This window comes from Corylus avellana, chromosome ca2, assembly GCF_901000735.1.
Source record: "Corylus avellana chromosome ca2, CavTom2PMs-1.0".
NCBI classification, from domain to species: domain Eukaryota; kingdom Viridiplantae; phylum Streptophyta; class Magnoliopsida; order Fagales; family Betulaceae; genus Corylus; species Corylus avellana.
The window spans coordinates 33,120,890-33,128,772 of NC_081542.1; the positions used below are offsets into that span (position 1 = coordinate 33,120,890).

At 40.8% G+C, this 7,883-nt stretch overlaps 1 non-coding gene across 1 annotated transcript; it reads right to left on the bottom strand.

Annotated features, from left to right (window-relative positions):
• Positions 1-4,325: 4,325 nt before the first annotated feature.
• LOC132173155 (small nucleolar RNA R71) lies at positions 4,326-4,432 on the bottom strand. The gene has a single exon (XR_009439251.1). It is a non-coding gene; the product is annotated as a small nucleolar RNA R71 (small nucleolar RNA).
• Between the last annotated feature and the right edge of the window lie 3,451 nt (positions 4,433-7,883).

Here is a 7,883-nt window from a genome sequence, read left to right on the forward strand (position 1 = left end):
ATATATTTGAAATCCTTCAACTCATTATACATATATATATAAAGTATTCATGTATATATATCTGTAATTCCTTCAAATCATTATATATATATATATATAGAGCTGCACGTGAGGTGTAAAACAAGAAGACAATCTCTTTCCCACTACAAGGCCACACGGCAACCAAGGTAAAATGCTGAAATTTGACTCACAATTGTGCTATTAATGAGTATATATATATCAGATGAAGAAAAGCAAATATGTGAGGCCATACCTAACACACACAGGGAGAGCAACGTGACGAGGGAAAAGTGAGCGGCAAGAAAAATCCCTTTTCTCTTTTTTTTTTTTTTTTTTCTTTCTTTCTTTCTCTCTTGGTGTGCGGCAAGCTTGTTTCACTCCCTTAAATAGGCTGAGTAGAAGATCAGAGGAAATAGGTTTTCAAGGAGCTTAGGTTTTTTTTTCTTTTGGTAGTCGGCGCCTAGGGCCGGGCTTCAATATATATATATATTTAACTCTTTTATTTTATTTACTTATTATTATTATTATTATCATGTATTATTATTATATATTTTTAATTCGTCCATTCTCATTGTTAACCTAAGCCAACCCTTTTTTTAAAAAAATATCTACGAGTCAACTAAAAATACTCTAAAGGGACTTAGGATTGTCACAATCCTCCCCCCTTATAAAAATTCCGTCCTCGAAATTTGGTGAACAACTAACCCACTGACCATAGGAATTACCTGATGTGCCAGAGTCGCTTTGAGGCCTATCAGCTTTCACTCAAACAGATACGGGTACTTCTCCCGCATGCTCTCCTCCAATTCCCATGAAGCTTCTTCCACGGAGTGGTTACTCCATAACACTTTCACTAAAGAGATAGTCTTGTTCCTGAGGACTTGTTGCCTTCTATCCAGTATTCTTGTCGGTGTCTCCTCATAAGTTATGTTGGATTGAATCTGCAGGGGCTCGCTTTCCAATACATGTGTGGGATCCGGTACGTATTTCCTTAGCATGGATATATGAAATACATTGTGAATTCCTGTCAAGTTTGGTGGTAGTGCCAAACGATATGCCACCGTGCCAATCTTCTCGAGAATCTCGAAGGGACCCACAAATCTGGGGCTCAGCTTTCCTCTTCTTCCGAACCTCATTACTCCTTTCATAGGGGCGACCTTGAGAAAGACCTTTGTGCCAACTTCGAATTCCAGTTCTCGTCGTCTAACGTCGGCGTAGCTCTTCTGTTGACTCTGAGCTGTTGCTAATCTCTGCTTAATCACTGCTATCTTCTCCCAGGTGTCTTGAATGATCTCTGGTCCGTCTGTTTGAGGGTGAAACGCTGTACTAAAGGTTAGCTTTGTTCCCAATGCTTCCTGTAAACTCCTCCAAAATCTAGAGGTGAATCTTGGATCACGATCCGACACAATCGACACAGGAATCCCATGTAATCGTACGATCTCCTTGATGTAAAGCTCGGCAAGTCAATCCATACTGTAAGTCATCTTGATGGGTAGGAAGTGCGCAGTCTTAGTCAACCGATCAACAATGACCCATACTGCATCTTGGCCACTAGGAGCTCGAGGAAAGCCTGACACAAAATCCATCGAAATACGTTCCCATTTCCACCCAGGAATAGGTAGGGGTTGCAAAGGTCCTGCAGGTCTCTGGTGCTCCGCCTTAACTTGCTGACAAGTGAGGCATTGTTCTACATACCGTGCGATATCCTTCTTCATTCCTTTCCACCAATAATTTCTATGTAAATCCCGATACATCTTGGTGTTACCTAGATGGACTGTATATAGGGACTGATGGGCTTCTGACAAGATGACTCTCTTCAGTTCTGCGTCCTTGGGAATGCACACTCGGTTGCGAAACTTTAATATCCCATCTCCACCAATGTGAAAATCTGATTGTACCCCTTTTTCAACTTCTTCACAGCATCTAATAATTTCGTTATCTGATAACTGGGCGGCTCTAATTTGCTCCATTAAGGCCGGCTCCAAGCTTAGGCTACTCATGTAAGACTGGATCTCTCCCACCATCATCTCTACTCTGGCCCTCTCCAAGTTAAGGAGTAGTTCCTTTTGCATGATGAACATGGCAGATACGCTTCCAACAATAGTTTTTCTACTGAGAGCATCAGCAACTACATTCACCTTCCCTGGGTGGTAGTTGATCGTACAATCGTAGTCCTTTAGGAGTTCCAGCCAACGTCTTTGGCGCATATTGAGCTCTTTCTGGGTGAAGAAGTATTTCAGGCTTTTATGATCTGTGTAGATTTCACAACGCTCCCCGTATAAGCAGTGTCGCCATATCTTAAGAGCAAAGACTACCGCAACAAGCTCAAGGTCATGAGTCGGATAATTGCGCTCGTAAGTCTTCAACTATCTCGAGGCATAGGTGATTACTTTCCCTTTCTGCATTAGTATGCAACCCAACCCTTTGTGTGAGGCGTCACTATAAATTACAAATCCATCCGATCCTGATGGGAGAGTGAGGACCGGTGTGGTGACTAAACGTTGCTTCAATTCTTGGAAACTTTGTTCACACTCCTCCGACCATTGAAATTTTTCGTTCTTCCTTGTAAGTCTGGTCAATGGTGCTGCCAACCGAGAAAACCCTTCAACGAACCTCCTATAATAGCCGGCACGTTTTGTCTTTCAATAACATGAGAGGCTAAACCTTCAACTAAGGTTGAAGATGAAGCCTCACTTATGATTAACAACTTTGTTTCATGTATGTAATATTTCCCAATTTAATGGTTTAATTGCTCTATTGTTTTACTTCTAATCAATTGGATTGAATAACACTTGGATATCTTTTGTGATTCAAGGATACACTTGATGATTTAAGATTATTCAATATAATTGATTGCTTGGTTTTCTTTGTTAAAAATTGGATTTTCCCTGTGATTTATTCTCTGGATACAATTGATGTTTTGATAAAGATTGGATATTTTCTTGTGATTTACGGATACAGTTAATGATTTGATCGAATATTGGATTTCTTTTGTGATTTGGGTTATGAATGGATACATGGGATCTTTTGATTAATTCTTTGAAGCAATAGTAAAACAAACTTAAGATTTATATGTGAGAACTTTGGGGAATATTATAGATCATGAAATTATGTTGTTATGAATTTGTGAGTGTGGATTCTGAAACTTTAGTGCTTCGTCATAAGATTTCAATCACTTTAAATTGCTCATGCTTTTGCTTTTTCATTCAAACAGAAAAATCTCTCAAAAATTTGGAACTAGATTAGGATTTAATTAATTTAGATTTAAAATTGCTTTCAAGAATACAATTCCCTGTGGGTTCGACCTCGCACTTGCAATCCATTAACTACAATTGATTCGTGCACTTGCGAGTTAAATAAATTTGCACAACAAGTTTTTGGCGCCGTTGCTGGGGAATTGTTTATTTTTTGAAACCAATTTATTTCTAGATCCGTTTTATTCTTCTACTAGTTATAATTAGGATTTTATTTTTCTGCAATTTGTTTTGTTTTATTTGTGTTACTAATACAATTTTTTTTTTTTTTTTTTAAAAAAAAAGATAGATTTTTCTTTTTGTTTTTTGTTGTTGTTTTGTTTGAGTTACAAACCTGCTACGATCGAGCACACTTGTAAACAAGACAGCAACCGCAACAGTTCAGTAGATTTTTGCCAAAATCTTTTGGTCCTTTTTTGTGAGTTTTTAGTTTCTGTTTAAATTAATTTCTGCTTGCAATTGTGTTTAGTTAGTTTAATATAATATAATTTAATTCAATTCATTTCAGTTTTTAGTTTATTAGTTTGTTAGGTTGTTAGCTTGTTAGTTCCTATTTGCATGTTCGGTCGTAGGGCTTTAAATCTGGAGTTAAACGCTTTTGATCCTGAAATTGAAAGAACAGCGAGAGAGAATCTAAGACAGCCACCAAACTCACCCACCAATTCTCAAAGTTCCGAGTCTGATTCGGAAAAGTCTGTTAAGATGGGAGAACGAAATCAACCTAGATCCCTTAGGGAGCTGTTCGTACCCAACATTACCAACACACCGTCATGTATAGTGTTGCCAGCTACTCGCTTCAAGCTGAAGCCAAGTACAATAGGCCACCTTCCTGCATTTAGAGGATTAGAGAATGAGGATCCATATGTTCATGTGAGGATTTTTTTGGAAATTTGCGACATTGTTAATACGCAAAATGCCCCAGCAGAAGCGGTGCGTCTTCGGTTATTCCCTCTGTCCCTACATGATAGGGCGAAATCCTGGCTACTCAACAATAGACCTGGATCTATCACTTTTTGGGATATGCTGCAAAGCAAATTTTACAACAAATTCTTCCCAATTTCCAAAATCAATAACCTCCGTCTACAGATCACCAATTTCAGACAGAAAGAAGGGGAAAGATTCACCGATAGTTGGGAGAAGTTTAAAGAGCTTACTATAAAATGCCCACCCCACGGGTTTGAGAATGAGGTGCTTGTTCAAATTTTCTATAGGGGACTAACACCAAGTGAGCGAAACTCACTTGAGACTATGAATGGTAGAGAATTCTTAAGTCTTACTGGGGATGAAGCCTATAAAACTTTGGACGAAATGGCTGAACGAGCACAACAATGGGATTTTCAAGATAGTTGGGACAGACAACAACCCACTCCCAAGACAGGAGGCATTTATGAGGTGAGGAATGATGCTGAATTAAGGGAGGAGTTCAAGGTTCTCAGGCGTCAGTTTGACACTATGGTCTTAAACAAACCAGTGAATGTAGCAGATACTTACCAAGTTGATGCATGCGGGTTATGTGATAGTCAAACGCACTTCACTCAAAATTGCCCAACTTTGTCAACAGAGTACCCAACTGAGCAAGTCAATGCCTTCAATGACTACAGAAAACCCACCACTAGACCGTTTTCTGAAACGTACAATCCAGGGTGGCGGAATCACCCAAATTTCTCTTGGAAGCAGAATCAGCCATTGAACCAAAGAGATACCTCCACTCAAGCTCAAAATCAGTTCAGGCCATCTCACCAAGCTCAACCGCCTGTTTATCAGTCTACCACTCAAGTGCCTGCACCACAGTCATCACTGGAAGACATGATGAAAGCATTCATGCAATCAATGGATAAGAACATACAAGAGATAAAGCAAGATATGAAGAATACTACCCTGAGCAATTCCCAAGATATACAAGAGCTAAAAGGTTTCACCAATCAAGCCGTACAGGAAATGAGGAATTCCAACATGGCCAACAACAGAGACATACAAGAACTTAAGCAGGCTATGATCAAGGTAGAAGGACAAGTTGGCCAGATAGCAAATCAAGTGGGGGAAAGAGAAAGAGGGAAGTTCCCTAGTCAACCTGTGCCTAACCCAAAAGGGCAATTTGTGATTGGAAGTTCCTCTGCCTCTATGCATGGTCAGGAACATGTACAAGCCATCACCACTCTGAGGTCAGGCAAACAGGTGGATAATCAAGTGGTCATGCCTGAAGAGGCCACTAAGGCTGCAGAAGAGAAGGAAAACCTGGACAAGCCTACGGAAGACACAGGACCGGACATTGCCATTCCGATTACTGAGGATCCTTCCAAAAAGTATATACCCAAAGCTCCGTATCCAGAAAGACTAAAACCGCCAAAGAAGAGCTCGAAGTTCGATGATATTTTGGAAGTGTTCAAGCAAGTGCAGATAAACATTCCATTCCTAGATGCCATCCAGCAAGTGCCTTCTTATGCCAAATTTCTGAAGGATTTGGTCACCATCAAGAGAAAGACGAACGTCCCCAAGAAAGCTTTCTTGACTGAGCAGGTCAGCTCTATCTTGCAATACAAGATGCCTGTAAAGTATAAGGACCCTGGATGTCCTACCATTGCTTGCAAGATTGGTGACAATCGAGTTGAGAAAGCTCTGTTGGATTTGAGGGCCAGTGTAAATCTACTGCCATATTCAATATATGTTTAGTTGGGATTGGGAGAGTTGAAATCCACTTCAATTACACTTCAGTTGGCTGACAGATCTGTGAAGGTTCCAAGGGGAATTATTGAAGACGTGCTGATCAAAGTTGATAAGTTCTACTACCCTGTGGACTTCATCGTCTTAGATACAGAGACGGAAAATGCAGAAATTCAAGTTCCAATCATATTAGGGCGTCCCTTTTTAGCTACGGCTAATGCCCTAATCAACTGTAGAACTGGAGTCATGAAGATATCATTTGGAAACATGACAGTGGAACTGAACATCTTTGATATCAGCAAGCAACCATTTGAGTATGAGGAGGTCAGAAGCACATGCTTAATTGAGGGGATAGTAGAGAAAACTGTCAATGAACCAGATATTGAAGACCCCTTGGGAGAATGCCTGATTGCACTGGGAAGTGACATGGCACTGGACACTTTATTGGAACAAGTTGACGCCTTGTTAGACTCAACGCCTGAGATAAAGACGGAGACTACAAAAATTACTTTGACATCGTCCCCTGATCCATCTTCATTAGCAGTTGAGCCTGTCAAGCGGGAGTTGAAGCCTCTACCAGACACCCTGAAGTACAAGTATCTGGATCCTATAGAATCTCTGCCTGTGATCATTGCTGCAGATTTGGATAGTGATTAGGAACATGAGCTGTTAGAAGTTTTGAGAGAGCATAAAGAAGCAATCGGGTGGTCAATAGAAGATATCAAAGGAATCAGCCCTACAGTAGTGATGCATAAGATTCATCTGGAAGAAAATGCTAAAACTTCTCGCGAGCCACAGAGACGGTTGAATCCGACCATGCAAGAGGTAGTTCGAGCAGAGGTAATTAAACTTCTGGATGCGGGAATCATATACCCAATCTCTAACAGCAAATGGGTGAGTCCCATTCATGTGGTGCCGAAGAAGGCAGGGATTACAGTTATCAAGAACAAGGAAAATGAGTTGGTCCCCACTCGTGTGCAGTCAGGATGGAGAGTGTGCATTGACTACAGGAAGTTAAATGCCGTGACAAGAAAAGACCATTTTTCTCTACCTTTCATCGATCAGATGTTGGAGAGATTGGCAGGCCATGAGTACTACTGTTTCCTTGATGGTTACTCCGGCTACAACCAAATTCCACTGGACCCCGAAGATCAAGAGAAGACTACTTTCACTTGTCCGTTCGGTACGTTTGCCTATCGTCGTATGCCGTTTGGATTGTGCAATGCACCCGCCACTTTTCAGCGATGTATGATCAGCATCTTTTCACATATGGTTGAACGTCACCTGGAGATCTTCATGGATGACTTCTCAGTCTTTGGTTCATCATTTAGGGAATGTCTACATCATCTCACATTGGTGCTGGTACGGTGCAAGGAGAAGAATTTGGTTCTGAATTGGGAAAAATGCCACTTCATGGTGAAACAAGGAATTGTTTTGGGGCATGTAATTTCCCACAAAGGTATCGAGGTTGACAGAGCTAAGGTTGATTTGATATCTAACCTTCCGCCCCCGCGGACAGTTAAGGAGATTCGGTCATTTCTGGGACATGCTAGGTTCTACAGAAGATTCATCAAGGACTTCAGCAAGATAGCAAGACCTCTATGTAATCTATTGGCAAAGATGTTCCTTTTGACTTCAATGACAAGTGCCAGACAGCCTTTGAGATTCTAAAAAAGACCTTAACTTCTACACCAATCATTCAGCCACCTAATTGGGGGGTTCCGTTCGAGATAATGTGTGATGCCTCTGATTATGCTGTGGGAGCCGTTTTGGGTCAGCGAGTAGAGAAGATTCCGCATGTCATATACTATGCCAGCAAGACTCTGAATGATGCACAACTTAACTACTCCACTACTGAAAAGGAGTTGTTAGCTGTAGTGTTTGCTCTGGATAAGTTTAGATCTTACTTGCTAGGGTCTAAAGTCTTAGTCTACTCGGCTCATGCTGCACTGAAATATCTATTGTCAA